The 20,377-nt window shown below is 41.0% G+C and overlaps 1 long non-coding RNA gene across 1 annotated transcript in view; it reads right to left on the bottom strand.

Annotated features, from left to right (window-relative positions):
* Nucleotides 1-20,377, bottom strand: part of LOC127574634 (uncharacterized) — a 65,147-nt gene that overhangs the window by 4,114 nt on the left and 40,656 nt on the right. The window contains exon 2 of the long non-coding RNA XR_007956941.1: nt 1,363-1,459. This is a non-coding gene — a long non-coding RNA (uncharacterized LOC127574634). The remainder of the gene's footprint in view (nt 1-1,362; nt 1,460-20,377) is intronic.

The raw sequence follows: 20,377 nt of genomic DNA on the forward strand, positions 1-20,377 counted from the left end.
ACCTTGAGAGTCACTGCACTATTCCAGTAAACAACAAGGCTCATGACCAGAGTCACCTGGATGCTCATTGCTGGGTGTGTTGAAGTGATTCGGATATGATCCTTACTGGGCTGATCTTGGCTCAGCCAGTTTTGTTCATTGGACACGAGACCTGAAACCTTCCTTTGGTCCCTCGTAATTGGAACTATTTGTCAGAAATCAAGCCATTCCATGTGCAAAGAAGTTTCCTGTGTGGGCTGCTGTTGCTCACTTTCTGCTCCATTGCCTTCTATGCTGCTTGGGTTCACTTTTGACATCTAGTGGTGGGAGGTGTCCCCAGTGGAGGGAGCTCTCCATGTGAGCCCTCCTCTGAGTCCTCTGGTAGTGTGTTGTACAAAGCAGTCCTATGCAATAGGATTTTTGCAGGGTCATGGACTTCCAGGTTGCTGTAATTATTGTGGCCTTGAGGAATCTATGTTTCATACTTGTACGGAATACAAGAAGTTGCAGCCAATTTTTCAGGATGTGAAGATGTCACTCCTAAATCTTGGGCAGCACTTCAGCTCCACATTCCTGATCTTTGTACACTCGGTGTGATGGGGTGTGGTGCAGCCAAGGAATCTCCCTGTTAGCTATTCTTGGTCTTGACCAAAGCAACTATTCACAGGTCCAGATAGCAGACCATTAAGAAGTCCACTTGCCCTGACTGGATGCCCCTCCTTTGAAGTTATTTTCATGCCCTGGTGATAGATCATACAGTTTCCACCTGAAGCTGGAATACTTTCTAGATGCTGAGAATAACATTTTAGTTTTTGTGCTTTATGATATATTTTCTGCAGTTTTACATAGTAGCTGCAGGCGTGATGCCATTCTTAAGCCATCAAAGAAAAGAGTTAAAAATCCAAGTTGGAGGAATATTAGAAAGAAAACAAAGCTAAAATTCATGAGAGAGCAGAATGAAGAACTAGTAAAATATGCTCACATTTTATTCAAGTTACATTAATAACAACTACATACCCATGGGGTGCAATCAAAATTAAATTATAAAAGCACTAAGTTGAATTAAGTTTACTTTTATTATGTGAATGATATACTATGAGCTCTGGTCCTTTACAATTTGTTTTAAATTAAAACAGTCATTTAGTAAAGTTTATCGTCAATTTAATTTTTAATGAGGTATTTATCATATGTAAACCAGATGATTTTGTAATGTAACTTTCTTTTAGCCATCTGGCCAATAGAGAGTCAAGCAAAGAAATACACAGGGATATATTGTTTGATCTAACAATCTTTCTTGGTGTTTAACAAGTCCATCCTTCTCATGCAAATTGCTAATCCCATATGCCCATCACTTCTTGATATCCCTTTTCTTCAAGCACTTACTTGACATGTTCTTATGGTGGAATATTTCACAGCCTCTCAACTCTGGTGCCATCCTCAATCCATTGTATTTTCGGTCGATGTCCCCACTTGTTGGACTCTTTAGACAGGGAAAATAGTCAATTTCCAAATTCCGTCTTAACCTCAGAATTTTAAACATCCATCAAATCATCCTTTAATCTCTGATGTTCCAATAAAACAGCCAAGTGAACTGAACCTAGGTCAGATGTCAGCTATCCACCTGTATTCCAATTTCCATGTACTTGCTGCTTATTTTATTATGATTGATTAAATTTCCTTCATATTAGTGATGAATTCACTGCTAATTATGTTGCCTCAAAGTGTTCTCTCAGTTAAGAGCATGTGTGTCTAATTTTGAGACATTGCAGAAGAAGAAAGTTAAGGACTTCATATGAAAGGCCTGTACTCCAGTTTTGTTTGGTGTTTATTTCATGGGTTGAGCAGAAGGAGCAAATATAAAGGACACTGATATTCAAATGAAACTTGAATTTAAATGTCATATTATTCTAGTTTGTATATTTATTTCATTGCTTCATGTAATCTTTAATAACCTAAATGTTGTGTTGATGCAACTTTTTTAGCCATTGGGTCAATAGAGATTAGGAAAGAATTGCAACAGTAAACTGACCATTTAGTTAATAGTTTTTTGGTGTTTATTCTCTACGTGACCATCCTTCACAATGGATTTGTATATCATTGCTTTATTGTTGCTCATAGTTCATATGCTGATTATGTCTACATAGATTGTCCATTCCCAGTTGCTAGATTGAAATTGACAGTGACTTAGAGACAATCATCACCTTTTAATTTCTATTGGTATGTCATATTTTGGGAGTTGGATGTGACCAATTGTAAATTTGTCACTATCAGGGTATCAGGGTACACTTAAGAAAAGCTGGGGAGTAACAACTGCTGTTTTCCTTGTATACTTGATCACAGTGGGCATTGCATCTGGAATATCACTTCACATTTATTACTTGGAAAGTGAGATGATAGAAGAGGAAAGGGAACCTCTGAGTTCTGGTGAAGTGTTGCATCATGGCAATGAGGAGGGGTTGAGCTAACTTTTAGCATGCATATGAAACTTATCTGTCAAATGTGGAGCTACCTGGACTGATAGAGGATTGATACCTGCAGTTCATTGCAGAGGAAGTATGGTTCAGGGGAAATTCAAGCTCAAACTCAACTCCTTGTCAGAGGCAGCAAAGGTGACTCTATCTTTATTTATTTTCTGCATCAGGTTTCTTTCAGGAGATCAGTGGAAAATCGGTAGCATCAGCCATTCACTGCCTGGAGCAAGAGTTCTAAGACATCATATTCCAGAGAAAGAAGTTACATCACTTTCCCCATTGCAGTCACAGCTACCTCATTGACTGCAGAGACTCAGTTGGCTTGCAGCTGAGAGTCTGTGTGAAGCTTCAAGGGGTTAGTTATATCTCCCCTCAAAAAACTGAAGTATTAGTCTCCAGTGACTTCATGGCAGATGTGGAAAGTAAGCAGTTTATTTAACCATTCTGCTGAGTTCAGCAATCATGAGCCATCAAGCCCATTCAAGGTATGCATGGACGCAGTTTTTTGCCATAGTACTTTACCAGCATGCACCTTCATTACTCACCAATGCCTGTTGCATATTTGGGATTTCTATGCAGGGATAGCTATCAGTGGTTCAATGCTACACTATTTGTAACCTTCTCAAACTCAAGCAAAGAAAATAATGAGAACTGATGTAAATTCACTGCAAATCGGTATGGTCATAACATACCATAGAACTATAGGACAATACAGCACAATACAGGCCCTTCGGCCCACCATGTTGTGCCAACCTTCAAATCACTCCTAAGACTATCTAACCCCTTCTTCCCACATATCCCTCTATCTTAAATTCCTCCATATGCTTATCTAACAATCTCTTGAACTTGACCAACGTATCAGCCTCCACCACACCAGGCAGCACATTCCATGCACCAACCACTCTCTGGGTGAAAAACCTCCCTCTGACGTCTCCCTTGAACTTCCCACCCATTAGTTTAAAGCCACGCCCTCTTGTATTGAGCATTGGTGCCCTGGGAAAGAGGTGCTGGCTGTCCATCTTTTCTATCTTTTCTATCTATTCTGTCTATCTATTCCTCTTAATATTTTGTATACCTCTATCACGTCTCCCCTCATCCTCCTTCTCTCCAATGAGTAAAGCCCTAGCTCCTTTAGTCTCTCCTCATAATCCATACTCTCCAATCCAGGCAGCGTCCTGGTAAATCTCCTCTGCACCCTTTCCAACGCCTCCACATCCTTCCTATAATGAGGCGAACAGAACTGGACATAGTACTCTAAGTGTGGTCTAACCAGAGTTTTGTAAAGCTGCAGCATTACTTTGTGGCTCTTAAACTCGATCCCACGGCTTATGAAAGCTAACATCCCATAAGCTTTCTTAACTACCCTATCCACCTGTGTGGCAACTGTCAGTGATCTGTGGATATGAACCCCCAGATCCCTCTGCTCCTCCACACTGCCCAGAATCCTGCCATTTACCTTGTATTCTGCCTTAGAATTTGTCCTTCCAAAGTGTACCACCTCACACTTCTCCGGATTGAACTCCATCTCCCACTTCTCAGCCCAGCTCTGCATCCTATCAATATCCCTCTGTAAGCTTCGACAGCCCTCCACACTATCCACAACACCACCGATCTTTGTGTCATCTGCAAACTTGCTAACCCGCCCTTCCACCCCCTCATCTAAGTCATTAATAAATATCACAAAAAGTAGAGATCCCAGAACTGATCCCTGTGGGACACCACTAGTCACAGCCCACCAATCCAAATGCACTCCCTCCACCACAACCCTCTGCTTTCTACAGGCAAGCCAATTCTGAATCCACACGGCCAAGCATCCCTGGATCCCTTGGCCTCTGACCTTCTGAAGAAACCTACTGTGCGGAACTTTGTCAAACACCTTACTAAAATCCATGTAGACCACATCTACTGCACTACCCTCATCAATCTTCCTGGTCATCTCCTCAAAGAACCCTATCAGGCTAGTGAGGCAAGATCTTCCTTTCACAAATCCATGCTGGCTGTCCATGATTCTCTAAATGATCATAGATCCTATCTCTTAGAATCCTTTCTAACAGCTTACCCACCACAGACGTAAGGCTCACTGGTCTGTAATTCCCTGGACTATCCGTACTATGTTTTTTGAATAAGGGGACAACATTTGCCACCCTCTAATCCTCCGGTACCATCCCTGTGGACAACGAGGACTCAAAGATCCTAGCCAACGGTTCAGCAATCTCCTCCCTCACGAAGCAGCCTGGGGAATATTCCGTCAGGCCCCGGGGACTTATCTGTCCTAATATTTTCTAACAGCTCCAACACATCCTCTCTCTTGATATCTACATACTCTAGAACATTACCCTTACCAACACTGTCCTCAACGTCATCAAGACCCCTCTCCTTCATGAATACTGAAGAGAAGTATTCATTGAGAACCTCACCCACGTCCACTGCTTCCAAGCACATCTTCCCCATCTTTGTCTTTAATCGGACCCACCTTTACTCTAGCCATCCTTCTCTTCCCGTACGAGTAAAAAGCCTTGGGATTCTCCTTAACCCTACACGCCAAAGCCTTTTCATGTCCCCTTCTCGCTCTCCTCAGCCCCTTCTTAAGTTCCCTCCTTGCTACTCTATATTCGTCACGAGCCCTGTCTGATCCGTGCTGCTTACACCTTATGTATGCTGCCTTCTTCTTCCTAACTAGTTCTTCCACCTCTCTTGTCACCCATGGTTCCTTCACCCTGCCATTCCTTCTCTGCCTCACCGGGACAAATTTATCCCTAACATCCTGCAAGAGATCCCTGAACATCGACCACATCCCGATAGTACATTTGCCTTCAAAAATGTCATCCCAATTTACACTCTCAAGTTCCTGCCTTATAGCCTCATAATTCGACTTTCCCCAATTAAATATCTTCCCGTCCTCTTTGCTCCTATCCCTGTCCATGACAATTCTAAAGGTTATGGAGCAGTGGTCACTGTCCCCCAAGTGCTCACCCACTGATAGATCTGTCACCTGACCTGGTTCATTACCTAAAACTAGACCTAATATGGCATTTCCTCCAGTTGGCCTGTCAACATACTGTGAGAGGAATCCATCCTGGACACACTTAACAAACTCCGCCCTGTCTAAACCTTTGGCACTAAGCAGGTGCCAATCAATATTTGGGAAGTTGAAGTCTCCCACTATAATAACCCTGTTACTTTCACATCTTTCCAAAATCTGCCTCCTAATCTGCTCCTCAGTATCCCTAATGCTATCGGGGCACCTATAGAATACTCCCAGTAGAGTAACTGCTCCTTTCTTGTTCCTAACTTCCACCCATATTGACTCTAGAGAGGATCCTTCTACATTATCCACCCTTTCTGCTGCTGTAATAGTGTCCTTGACCAGTATCGCTACCCCTCCTCCTCTTCTCCCCCCGCCATCCCTTTTAAAACACTGAAAACCAGGAATATTCAATATCCATTCCTGCTCTGATGTTAGCCATGTCTCTGTAAGAGCCACAATATCGTAGTCCCCCATACTTATACAAGCTCTCAGTTCATCTCCCTTATTCCTGATGCTTCTTGCGTTTAAGAAAATGCACTTTAGCCCATCCGCCTTACTACTTTTATAGCCTGTACTCTGCTTCTCCTTCCTCAAAGCCTCTCTACCCGTTAGATCTGACTTTTTCCCCATCCCCTCCTTCCTCTGACCTATTCCTCCGGTTCCCATCCCCCTCGCAAACTAGTTTAAACCCTCCTGAACCACCCTAGCAAACCTGGCTGCAAGGATATTGGCCCCCCTCAAGTTCGGGTGTAACCCATCCTCTCTGTACAGGTCCCACCTTTCCCAGAAGAGATCTCAATGATCCAAAAATCTAAAACCTTCCCTCATGCACCAACTTCTCAGCCACGCACTTATTTGCCATCTCCTCTTATTCCCACCTTCACTATCGCGTGGCACTGGCAGCAATCCCGAGATTGCTACCCTTGAGTTCCTGTTCTTCAGCCTTCTGCCTAGCTCCCTAAACTCACTTTTCAGGACCTCATCCCTCTTCCTACCTATGTCATTGGTACCAACATGAACCACGACTTCTGGCTTCACGGCTTCTACCCTGAACATATGTTTTGTTATGAGGTTGATAGAGTTTTTAAGGACATACCATGGTGTTGACTGATAGAAGCAAATTTGGATCTTCTGCCCATTCAGCTTGGGCTAGACCAAAGATGGAAATAGTGAATCAACAACTTGCTTGATATTCAGCTCAATTCCCTTTTCCATGCATTTGTTTTTGCCTGTTTTGTACCACTTCCTAGGGCAGAATTCTACTCTATTGAGAATAGATGTTAAATATGTTTAGGATGATGCTTTCATGCACTATACAAATTTAACCCAAAGAATGGAGCATCTAAGATTGAAGAACTGCAACAGACAAAGTACTGGAGGAACTCAGGGGGTCAGGCAGCATCTATGGAGGGAAATGGACAGTGGACATTTTGGGTTGAGACCTTTCATCAGGACTGGCTGAAAGAGGATGGTAAAAGCTTGTGCTAGATCAAAAGGTATACCTGGATATGATGTAAATATGAAGGGATGAATATAATGTGAAATTACCAGAAGTGAGAAAAAATACTGAATACTGGAAATGTAAGATAAAAAATGGAATGGCTGGTTGTCTGAAATGGTTGAATTTCATTCAGAATCCTAAAAGCTGTAGTGTGGCAAATCAGAAGATGAGTTGCTGTTCCCTAAGCTTGCATTCTTTGGAATAGTGTTGAAGGACAAAAAAAGAGCTCAGAGTGGAAGTGTGATGGAGAACTGAAGTGACATCCCACTCCCACTCTGACCCATTATAACAAGGAGCAGAAGTAAGCCACCTAACCCTTTAAGCTTACTCTGCTATTTATCAGCAGTATGGCTGATCTTCTCCTTCAATATCACTTTCCTGCACTGTCCCCATATCTAGTGATTCCCCTAATATCTCTGTTTTGAATGGAGTCAATGACTGAACCTCCACAGCCATCAGGGATAGAGAATACCAAATATTCACCATCCTCTGCATGAAGAAATTTCTCTTTATCTCAAAATTAAACAGCCTCTTCCCCCCCACCCCCCACCCCCTTATTCTGAGACGGCAATCCCTAATTCTCAATACATCAGCCAGGAAAAACATCCTCCCTGCAAGCAGCCTGTTGAGCTCTGTATGAATTTTGTAAGTTTTGAGTGATCTATACTCATTCTTCTAAACTCCAGAAAACACAGATCAAGTTTATTCAATCTCTACTCGTATGGCAACTTGCCAGTTCTGGGATGAGTGTAGTGAATCTTTGCTGCACTCTCTCTATGGCAATTTGGGTAAGGAGAGCAAAACTGGACACGGTACTCCAGGCGTAGTCTCACCAAGGCCCTGTATAATTGCAGTGAGACATTTTTTATTGCTGTACACAAATCATCCTGTAAAAAAGGCCAAATTAACACTTTCTTCCCACCTGGTGCAGCTGCTTATTGACTTAAATTCAAGGATGCCTGGGTCTGTTTGAACATCAAGATTTCCCAATCTCACTATTTAAAAATGCTGCTCTTCTGTTTTGTGCACCAAAGTGGAGGACCTCAGTTTTCTATATTATATTGTATGCCATGTTCTTGCTCATTCACTCATCTTGTCCATATCTCCTTAAAGCCTCTTTATATCCTCAATATTCATCATGCCATCTAGTTTTATGTCATCAGCAAATCTGCAAATATGACAATTGGTCCCACAGCCAAGCCATTGATGTGGATTGTGAAGCCCACAATGCATCTTTGGCCTACTTATACTGTTCCAACAAAGCTCAATATTAGCTTGAGTAACAGCATTTTTATCTTCTAACTTGGCATGTTGCAGCCATCAGGACTCAACACAGAATTTACCAATTTCAGATAACCGGTATTTCCAATCTGGTATTTTACACTTTCGGCATTCAATATTTTTTTTCTCCCTTCTCTTCTAGCATTTCATTACCATTTTATTATCACCTAACTTTACCACCTTCTCTCAGCAATAAGGGATGTTCCTTCTATTCATTTCTCCATACTCAAAGAATGCTTTTGTATTCAAGACATCAGTCAACATATCCCATTGGATATTTGAAAATATCCAAATAGTGAGTGACAAATAGAACTGTGCTCCAACTAAAAGAAATCAATCTTGCAACATTTTTTTGAATAAGATTGACAAGAATTTGGATGAATTCTGCATAACTAAGCAAAATGGGTATTAACTTTACCCTGTGGACAAATTGCATTATTCTTCTGCACATCGCAAAGTTTAAACAAACATATATTCATGAAATAAAAATTTGGAAAATGTTGGAAGTACTCAGTAAGTTGGGCTGCCGTCTAACTTGCTGAGTATTTGCAGCGTTTTTTGTTTTATGTCAGATTTTCAGCATCTGTAGTTTATTTGTTTTACATTCAGAGAATAGTCACTGAGTGATGTGTGGTCACATTTGTGGCACTTTGTATTTTCAAACAAGTGTCTGATGTTAACTGGTATAAACTAAACTGGGCTCCACTGTGCAGGCTACAATCTCTCTTATAAAAGAGCATGAGCATTCCAAACATGAAACTCCAAATCATGTAATCCTGCCTTGATAATTGACGATCTCCCTGAAGCATTTAGAGAAGGAATCCCCTGTTGTCAATGATGTGATGTATGAGTTGACATTGGTTATTTCAGTTATAATAAAAACAGGATATAAATGATTGAAAAAGCAATTGTCAAGGAAATCTCAGAGAATCTTTTTTTACCCACAGGATAGCAGAACTGCTGAATCTATTAGACTAGTTAATGCTGCTGGAAATTCCTTTGAAAAGCTTAATGGGTTTCTGATTCTGAACGTGGTTATTGAGTACAAAACAAAGATAATTTAGTACTTTGATGCACATGATTAGTTTTCTCTTCTGTAGATTTCAGGCACTCAGGACTGAATATTGCATAAAATAATGTTAAATTTGTACTTTGATTTATTTATTTGATACCCTTTGGGGACAGAAGCATTTCAGAACTTTGAAATTCCTTCACTTTTGTTCATGACAATAAATAAATGGTGAACTTAATTGGAGTGAATTTAAAACAATGAGCTTGTTGCAGTAACACTTTATACAAACATGAGAAAGACCTAAGATTTAGGAACAGGAATAGGCCATCTGGCTCTTTCTGCCTACTCTGAAATTCATAGTAGATCTTCTACCTTAACACTGTTTTCCAGTACTCACCTTGTAACCCTCAATTCTCTTAATAACCAGAAAACTATAGATATCTGTTCTGAATACACTCAGTGACTGAGCTTCTAGAGCCCTCTAGGGTAGAGATTTACAAAGATTCACCACTCTTTATCTGAATAAATTTCTCATCTCAATCCAAAATGGCCTGCCACTTTTTTTAAAGAATATGACCCCTGGGCTTAGATTTGCCCAGTTAAGATCAGTCTTTGATAGTATTAGAATCAACAAGAAGGATCCTCTCTGTTTCTGATCTGATCCAAAGTATCAGTAATCACCTGAATTATTTTTGTTATAGAAAGTAAAAAGTTAAAAGTTGAGTTTACTGTCATATGCACAATACATGTATGCACAGGTACAATGAAAAACTTGCCTGCAGCAGCATTGCAGGCACATAGCATCTGCTACACAACATTCACAAGAAAAACATAAGTTAAATGTAAGTTGCACACAATTTTTACATGAAAGAACACAATTGGAACAAAAAAACATGAAGTCTATAGTGGTGCAAAGTGATCAAACTGGTCATAGTGTTGCTATACTTAAGGTAATGATTAGGGTTGTGCAGGTTGGTTCAAGAGCCAAATGGTTGAATGGAAGTAGTTGTTCTTGAACCTGGTGGTGTGGGACTTCAAGCTTCTATACCTCCTGCCCAATGGTAACTACAAGAAGATAGCATGGCCCAGATCTTTGATTCTTGAGGCAGCGCCTCATGTACATACTACTGATGGTGGTGGGGAGGGATATGCCTATGATGTACTGGGCTGAGTCCACTACTCTCTGCAGTTCCTTACATTCCTGCGCATTCGAATTGCCATACCAGAGCATGATGCAAGCAGTCAGGGTACTTTCAACAGTACATCTGTAGAAGTTTGTCAGAGTGTTTGGTGACATGATGAACCTCCTTAACCTTGTAAGAAAGTAATAGGATATCTTTGTGAAGGAAGTATTATTAGTTTTCCAGATTAGTTGCAACAATACGAAATAGAACATAGAACAGTACAGCACAGTAACAGACCCTTGGCCCACAATGTCCGAGTCAACCATGAATTAAGCAAAAAAAAGTGCTTGAGAAACTCAGCAGATTAGACAGCATCTGTAGAGGGAAATGGACAGTCGACGTTTTGGGTCAAGACCCTTCATCTGGACTGAAAGAGAAGAGGGGAGGTAGCCAGTATAAACCAGTGAGGAGAAGGGGTGGAGCAAGAGCTACCTGAGTTCTTCTACCATTTTGGATTTGGCTCCAGATAGAGTAATATCGCACTGAAACAGGTGCTTCGGCCCAACTCGTCCATGCCAACCAAGATCCCATCTAAGCTTGTCCCATTTGCCTGCATTTGGCCCATATCCCTTTAAACCTGCAGTCTCTTGTGTCTTGAACTAATGCACTTGCTGTTGCAAAATAATTGCCTTTCCTCCAAGCAGGTATTTCCTTCCATAACCGATATCTGACGTTTCCCTATCAGATTTCCAATTGCGAGATCAGATTTTACCCTTGCAGCAGAATGAATAAATGAGGTGGGGTAATTCGCGTAACAAAGGTCCTAACCTTCAGGCTCCTCCCCTGCCTGCTTGATAATGCACATCAAGTCCTCCCTTGGCTCTTTAGGATGCTCCTAAAAACCTTTGACAGCAGCGTAAATTGTTTTCTGAAGGCATAGCATTACCACAGTGAACATGCATTGTTGCTGAAATTATTGCAGCAGCTAGAAATGTGTAATCAGTCTTTTAAGTAGTCAGGATTGTGGATTTCTGTAGACAGGATCCACATTTACACTGCTTCTACATCAGGTATTTCTTTCTTCAACATTGCCTGAAGATGGTTTGTGTTAGCTGACCCAAGAGCAGATGAGGGTGTCATTGGCATCGGGACGAGCACAGTTTCCAGTCAGGTTCTTGGTACTGTGTCAGGTACATCCCTAAAGACACAGAGTTACACGGAGAAACAAAATGAAGAATGTTTTCATGACAACAGATGTCCGGGTTATGAAAATGTCAGCACATCTGTACCCAAAGGAACAGTTTCTAAGTTTTGCTGATGTGAAATTCATCCAATCAAGTTAATGTTCAGGCCCATGACAAAAACTAACTTTTTTTTACCAGCTGTTGGGCATCTATCAGCAAATCAAATAGCACTAAAACAGGCCTTCTGGCCCGCCATCACATTGATGCAGAGAATCCAGCACCCATTTACACTTATTCCATTTTAAAGCTTTATTTACACAGCACAGTAACAGGCCCTCCTGGCCCAACGAGCCCGCGCCGCCCAATTACCCCCACATTAACCTACTAACCTGTATGTCTTTGGAATGTGGGTGGAAACTGGAGCACCCCGAGGAAACCCACACAGTCACGGGGAGAATGTACAAACTCCTTACAGACAGCGGCAGGAATTGAACCCCAATTGCTGGTGATGTAGTAGCGTTACACTAACCACTACACTACCATGCTGCTCTGAAAGATTAGAAAGAAAGAAAAAAAAATACATCCCACATAAGATAAGATATAAGATAAGTTATCTTCACTAGTCACATGTACGTCGGAACACACAGTGAAATACATCTTTTGCGTAGAGTGTTCTGGTGGCAGCCCGCAAGTGTCACCACGCTTCTCGCACCAACATAGCGTGCCCACAACCTCCTAACCCGTACGAATTTGGAATGTGAGATGAAACTGGAGCATCTGGAGGAAACCCACACAGACACGGGGAGAACATACAAACTCCTGATTCTGATTCTGTCATCAAATGCTGGAGGTTGTTAATTAATTACCCAGCCATGCCTTAAAAATCCTGGGCAACGGGTCTGTATAATGGGCAGATCACAACTATGGCAGAGGCATAATGGAGAGAGGGAGAGACTGGTTGGGAAAGTGGAGCAAATAGTGTTCGGGATGTAAGGGACCTGTTAATAGCTGGAGAATCCGATAAAGGCCAAGGGATCTGCTGGTGTCTGAAGGGACTGGGTTTACATGGCTGCTTCTTCCTTGGATATGCTATTCTTCCTGGTTTGCAAGCTGTGTTTAAAAAGATGTTGAAAAGAATGAATCCAGATGAAGGGTCTCAACTGTCAGTTTCCCTCTACAGATGCTGCCTGACCTGCTGAGTTTGTCCAGTAGCTCATTTTTTGTTCCAGGTTCCAGCATCTGCAGTCTGTTGTACCTCCATTGCAAAAAAATACTCACCTCTTGGATTCATCCCTACTCACCACTTTACATCTTCCACATTTCCTTGGCACTTGGGAAACATAGCTGCTTATGATTAAAAGCAAAATGACTGATAAAATGAAGGCAAGCAACCTGATTCTAATATTTAAATTATCAACTTGCTTCTTGCATTCTTTTATTGTATTGATGAGTACCAGTCTGTTTTCCTGCTTCAATTGAAAGCGTAATGAAGCCTTTCAAAGTCAATTCAGTCCAGGTTCAGGATTATTTACAATTTAACCGTTATTGTGGCCTTGACCCACACATTTTTTAGGATTCAGTCCATTTTATCTCACAAGGTGAGTTTCTTCTCACATCAGCCAGCTTTTCTGACAGAGGCACCTTCCTTGACTGAACCACAATTTAAACTTTCTCTCCTTTTGAAGATTTGAAGGGAAATTCTGGCCATGCAAGATGGGTGATAGAAAAATGGCTGACCTATTATGGCTCACCTGATTTTTGCAAATCGAGCAAAATTCACCTGTGCCAATTTTGCACTTTCAGCCCCAGTCACTTTATCTGGAAAGCAATTTCATTGACACCAGCCGCCTTGTGATATTTTGCCCATCTATGGGAATGGGCACTATGTGGTGACAGGCTATTTGACAATTAGGGTTGGTTATGACAATTTCTGCTGAGCATGGTGCCCATATATGTACATTTTGCTCTTGTGTTAGCTCTTGAATCATTCCCATTCCTATTTCCTTCAGATCCTCATCATGGTTAATGGGACTTACCATTTTGGTTACTTGTTAATACATTTCTTCCCCTGGGTCTGTCCTTTCCTCCCTTGCAATGTTGCCGAACATATGTTGCCTGAACTTAGAGGAGCTGGTCAGTTCACTGGTGGCCGTTTTCAGTACTACTTCACACTCCATGTTTGGATGAGTACACGTCCTGACAGTTCTATTGGTGAAGAGACTCTTTTAGCAGCTTGTGAATTTGAATGCTTTGTTATTGGAGATGTATGGTGATAAGCTACTTTGATTCATTAGCACTAATGGCGTGGTAGGCTTGGACTGCACACTTCATAAAATATGTGATTTTGTTAGCATTTTGCTAATTTCTTACAAGAAAAGAAATGGCATTTTGCCCATTTTTTTTCAGAGTGAGTGAAACTTCGGACTCAGTGTTGCTGAAGAATTAACCTAACACAAGCGCTAACAACATTAAATGTCAAAATTGTATAACACCTGCTGTAAGCACATGCTTGGAACTTTTGACATTTTTTTGTTAATTGAAGTAGTGTTTTCACTATTATCCAGGTGCAGAAATTTAGCATTTTACTTTGATCACTGTTCTTCTGGGGACTGTTCTTGACATTTTGTCAATTAAAGCACAATGATTAATCTAATTAAACTAAGGCAAGCAACATTAATATAAACATGTAAGTAATGAGCTCCAAATTATATGCAACATATTTTTACCCTATGAGTGACACAAATGTGTGGGAAGACAAGTTACCATCAGTCTATCTTGGCTTCACTGTTCTTTGACGGATATCTCTCACAGCCAGTGATACTCAAATCACAATTTTAACCCAAACTATTTGCTCTAATGTCTATTTTTGAAAGATGTAGACTTAGAGCAACCTTCCTCACCATTAGACAATCCTCGGAAGTTTACATTTTACATGCTCTGATAAATGAATCTGACAGTAATGTTATCATGGTAAGAAAGACTGAAGGAGACCAGATTACATTTTTGTTTAATTCTTTGTGCCAAATGCACAGGTTCTTGGTAAGATCTCTCTGGTCATATTTATTGCTACCGTCTAAAATTTAATAGACCATCAAAAATTGGTGTGCAGAAGCAAAATATTGCAGATGCTAGAAACTGGAAATATAGAACAGAAAATACTGGAATTACCCAGCAAGTTAAATGCATCGATGGTGAGAGAAACAGAAGTGGCATTTCAAATTGATGATCTTCATCAGAATTTGGAATGGTGAGCGATAAAACGTATCTTAACATAACAGCTTCCCCCTACCTCATGCATGCTGAAAGGCAATCGGTATCATAAGGCTCAATTCCTCTCATGCTCTCTTGGCTCTGTTCTCTGCTTCAATGAATTCAATCCATTCAGGAAGGTGTTGCTTGTGCCTCTATCTGCTGAGGTCCGTGGTCAAGCCAACGTCAAAACCAGTTTATCTTCAAGGGCATGATATTTGTTCATAGTTTAATAATTTACTTTGACACTTCCGTCTCTAAAAATTATTGAACTGACTGACAGTTCATATTTTACAACAGGACTGCTGAATAATCAGCTGTTTAAACATTCAGTCTTTTATCTGGCTCAGACAGTTAACAAGTTGGGCTGATGCTGAAGTGAGGACAATGCTGCCAAAGCAAATTTGAAATCCAATATTTTTATTCATACACTGAGTGGAAGGTAATGAATACTTCTGTGGGATACAACTAGGTGGAAATCAGGTCATACTTCCACTGTTCTGTCAACACGGGGAGACAGCAAGACATTTAAAAATTATTCAGCATGATAAATAACAAAGAACTGCATTAAAATGATTTTTGTTATTTTGAAGTATATGTGATGAAACAAGTATAGAGAGTACTTATCTCCTTTTACCAGTGCAAGCAGTATAGAGTTGAATTTAATGTGGTCAGCTTGATCTGCCATTCTCACTCCATGCTCAGTTTTCAGGCACCATTCTGTAGAAGGCAATACCTTGTAAACCCCCAAAAGTGGTTCCATGTAATCCTGACATCTTACACTGTCAACCAATCAGTGCCACCATAGTCCATTTTAACAATATTGAGACATGCTTCCAGTTTGTTTTTTTTTCGACTTAATTGAGTAGTTTTCCAACAGCCACAAATGAAAAGAAATAACAATGAAACTGTTTTGGATTGCGACTCCATTGGGATTCATACACACTTGGCTTCTCTGAAACAATCGGGTAATGGCTCAGCCCTCAGCACTGAATGTTCTCCATCTATTATGCTACTGGAGTCGATGTTAATGGGACTCAGCCCTTGATATGGACGAGGTATTCTCCTGGGGGGTTGTTCTGGCTCTAGTGTTTGGGCTAAAATCCTGCCCTTCACTAGCCAACCTTCAACTAGTGTATAGTAATAGTGCAGTAATTAGGTTACTGGAGTAGGAAATTTGAACTAGTGTTATTCAAATCCTTACAAGGCAGTAAAGGAATTTAAAATGTAGTTAATGATTGGAATTTCTTTTTTTTAAAAAAACTATTCTTTGGCAAGGGTGACCATAAAGCCTCTAATTGTCATAAGTGCAAATCAAGAAGTACAAATACTCTGAGCTTCAAAATTAGTTAAATGTTCCAAAGAGGAGATGCGAAGAAGGCATGCCAGTGGCTATACTTCATTAGGAGTTTGAGGAGATTTGGTATCTCACCAAAGACTCTTGCAAATTTCTACAGATGTACAGTAGAGATCATTCTAACTGGTTGCATCACTGCCTGGTCTGGAAGCTCCAATGCGCAGGACCAAAAGAGGTTGCAGACCATTGTAGACTCAGCCAGCTCTATCATGCACACAACCCTCCCCACTATCGAGGATACCTTCAAGAGGGGGTGCCTCAAGAAGGCAGCATCCATCATTAAGGACCCTCACCATCCGTGACATGCCCTCTTTGTGTTACTACCATCAGAGAGGAGGTACAGGAGCCTGAAGACCCACACTCAATGTTTCAGGAACAGCTTCTTCCCCTCTGCCATTATATCTCTGAACGGTCCATGAACCTGTGAACACTACCTCGTTATTCCTCTTTTGCACTATTTATTTATTTTGTAAATCATTGTAATTTTTATGTCTCGCACTGTACTGCTGCCGCAAAACAACAAATTTCATGGCATATGTCGGCGATAATAAACCTGATTCTGAGAAATAAATAATTCAAATACAGTTATTGGATGCCTTTAATAACTTCTAATACCTGGAGCATTTGGCACAGTAGTTGTAAGCTAATGAAAATACATCCAAACTTACTTCCACATTGCTAAATTGTGATTTTAAAAAATGTCAAGAAAGTTATTATAACACAGTTTCATCATGGTGTGTTCCACTTTCATCACCTCCAGCCATTTCTAATGAACCATTACTTTAATCCTCTTCATCCTTTTTAAATATTCTCTACTTCACAGGGCAGTGGATGCTGAGGCATTGAGCATATTTAAACATGAGATAGTTATTTGGACCAGATCTTGGGGGATCAGTCAAGGAAGTGAAGCTGAGGACTGAGAGCATGATCTTATCGACTGGTGGACAGGCTCGAGGACCTGTATGACCTACTCCAGCTCCAATTTGTTCCACTCTTGCCTTCTTATGTTGGCCTTATAACTGCAGAACTTGTTACCTCTGTAAGCATTCCCTTCCTCCTGCAATCATATTGATGCTGTCACTTGATTCACCACTTCACCTATTCTTCTCAGTATATATGGAATCCCCCATAATTTGTCTTAAGGCTTCACTTCCTGTTTCTTAGAGATATAAGAGACTACAGATGCTGGAATCTGGTGGAAGAAACAAACTGCTGGAGGAACTCAGCAAGTCAGGCAGCATCTGAAACATTGACTGTCCATTTCCCTCCACAGATGCTGCCTGACCTGCTGAGTTCCTCCAACAGTTTGTTTTTTGCTCCAGATTCCAGCATCTGCAGTGTCTTGTGTCTCCATTTTACTACGACACTGCAAAGTCTCTTCAAAGTATGCCCACTTTGAAGAAGATTTCTTCCTCTCTTCAAGGGGAGTTCAGTGAGACCCCTTCTCACTGCTCTCTCTCTCTTTGATTTCTGCTGCTCTCCTGCTCTTCAACCATGTTCTCACCCAGACTTGCTACCACAGCCACGTGTCCTTCCTCGGTACTTGTCTCTGCTGCTCTCTTGACCCGCTATCCAGTCAAGATGAAGGGCCTTGACCTGAACTGTTGACTGTCCATTTCCATCCACAGATGCTGTGCAGCCTGTTGAGTTTCTCCAGTCATTTTTTTTTTGTTTCTTGTTGGTTCTTCGACTCTCTGAAGTTGTTTTTTTTTTGTTTATTCTGTCCCCTCTTTGAGGATCTCCATTACCTGGCCTACACCCTCATTGATACTGGCATCCTAAATTGGCTCAGCATAATTACTCTCTAGCCTGACAATCCCATTTCACTGCATCATGACTATGGACTGCTTAGAAGTAACCTGGCCTGAATTCTAATCTTCGCCTCTTTTCCTTTCTCAACACGATGGTTTCGAAATCTGACTGAACATGCAGCCCTCTTTTTACCTTGTTGCTTTTATATTTTTTGGATGTTCCTTTTGGCCAATAGCAATAAGTACTCATACATGACGACATGGTTAAATTTTTCAATTTATATTGTCAGCAAAGCAAATGTATACAAAAAGTAATTGTATATCTTAAATGAGAAAGAATTGCATTTGTGTAATAATAACCACATCTTCAGGACATACAACAATGTGTAAAAACAAATGAACTACTTTTGAAGAGCAGTGACCCTTGGTGCAAATATAACAGAAATAATAAGCTTTAATGGTGTAGGATCAAATAGACATACTTACTTGAATCTATACCTTCGGGTGTAGCTTGTATAATAAGCACATATGATTATAACTTCCCCAGGCAATAGTTATAAATGCAAATAATTGGCTTACATTCAATTAAATGTTGGTACATTTGCAATTATAGGGTCAATGGTGGCGCATAGTCATTTTAAAATTGTAACAGTGCTAAATTTGTGAGCCTTAAAAGTCTACGAGTCATACAGCACAGAAACAGGCCCTTCGGACCAACTCATCCATGCTCATCAAAGTGAGTCGTATTTGCATGCATTTGGCCCATATCCCTCTTGGCCTTTGTACCTGTCTAAATGTCTTTTAAACATTAGTAGTTGCACCCGCCTTTACCACTTCCTCTGGCAGATCATTCCAAATACCAACCACCCTCTGCGTTAAAGTGTTGCCCCTCTGGTCCCTTTTAAATCTTTCCCCTCTCACCTTAAACCTATGCCCTGGGTAAAAGACTTGTGACCGTCCACCTTATCTATGCCTCTCATGATTTTGTATAACTCTGTGAGGTCACCCCTCAACCTCCTATGCTCCATGGGGAAAAAAGTCCCAGCTTCTCCTTATGACTCTGGTTGAGAAAGATGTCCTCTATTTGCCCTCCTGATTCCCCTCTTCACTGTACTGCTACATCTCTTACACTCCTCGAGGGATTTGTTTGATCCCAGCTGCTTATACCTGTCCAATGCCAAGGGTTCACTCATCCTGCCAGCCTTGCCCTTTACTTTAACAGAAGCCTGCTGTCCCTGAACTCACTTTTAAAAGCCTCCCATGTCCCAGATGTCCCTTTACCTGCCAACAGCCTCTCCCAATTAACCTTTGCAAGTTCCTGACTAATACCTTCAAAATTTGCCTTGCCCCAACCAAGACTTTAACTTGTGGACCAGATCTATATTTTCCATAACTATTTAAAAACTAATAGAATTATGGTCACTGGTCCCAAAGTGCTCCTCCACTAACACGTCAGTCATTTGCCCTGCCTCATTTCCCACAAGGAGGTGCACTGTTGTCCCCTCTCTAGCAGGGCCTTCTGCACATTGTTTGAAAAAACTTTCCTGGACACATTTAACAAATTCCACCCCATCCAAGCCCTTTGCACTCTGGCTGTCCCAGTCAATATGAGGGAAGTTGAAATCCCTCCCTACTATTGCAGTCTTTGATCCTGTCAAAGCAAGCATGGTTAAGAAGAAAATTGAAACTCAGATCAGGGCCTTTGTGGAGCAAGCTCCTTTCTTATCTGCAACTGGTCCTTTTCTTTGAGAAACCCTACAGGAGACCACTGTGCCTCTTTGCCCCTGAAATAATGGGCAACTGTTGGATTGCAGGATGGAGCCAATAAAACTCCATGCCTGAGTCCATTCTCCTGGGTCAAATCCCTTCCAATGCCGTGCACCGTGTGTGGAATGGAAGGGAAATTTCTCAAACAAGGTCCTGCATAAATTAGCAGGATTGAGACTGACATGGCATGTGCTGACCCTTTACCCTATTCCTGCAAGATTTCATGAAAGACTACACTATGAGGCTTGTGGATTTTGATGTCCATGCAGTGTAGACAAAGTATCGAGTCAAATTCTAAATAGAGTGTGTTCCGTCTGTGGGGGGTATTTCTCCATTACCTAGTCATGGTTAGGTTCCAGGCACAGTTGCTTGTCCACTCTAATTGTAGCATTGATGCCAAGATCACACAGTCACTGACACCAAAGCGCTCGTATACAGTAAATGCATTCTTTACATGCCTGTATTAACATGAGTAAAATCTATTTTCCCTTCAGCACGAATGCTCAAGTTTTAAGTATTCACACATACTAGTATTTCATGATATCTATATCCAAAAGAGATACAATAACATTTCATTAAAAAAAAATAGATTAAAATTAGGTACTGTCGACATTAATATGGTTATAGAACTGAAATACAATTAAGAATCAATCAGAATCAGATTTATTAACAC

This window comes from Pristis pectinata, chromosome 1 (genome assembly GCF_009764475.1).
Source record: "Pristis pectinata isolate sPriPec2 chromosome 1, sPriPec2.1.pri, whole genome shotgun sequence".
Lineage (NCBI taxonomy): Eukaryota > Metazoa > Chordata > Chondrichthyes > Rhinopristiformes > Pristidae > Pristis > Pristis pectinata.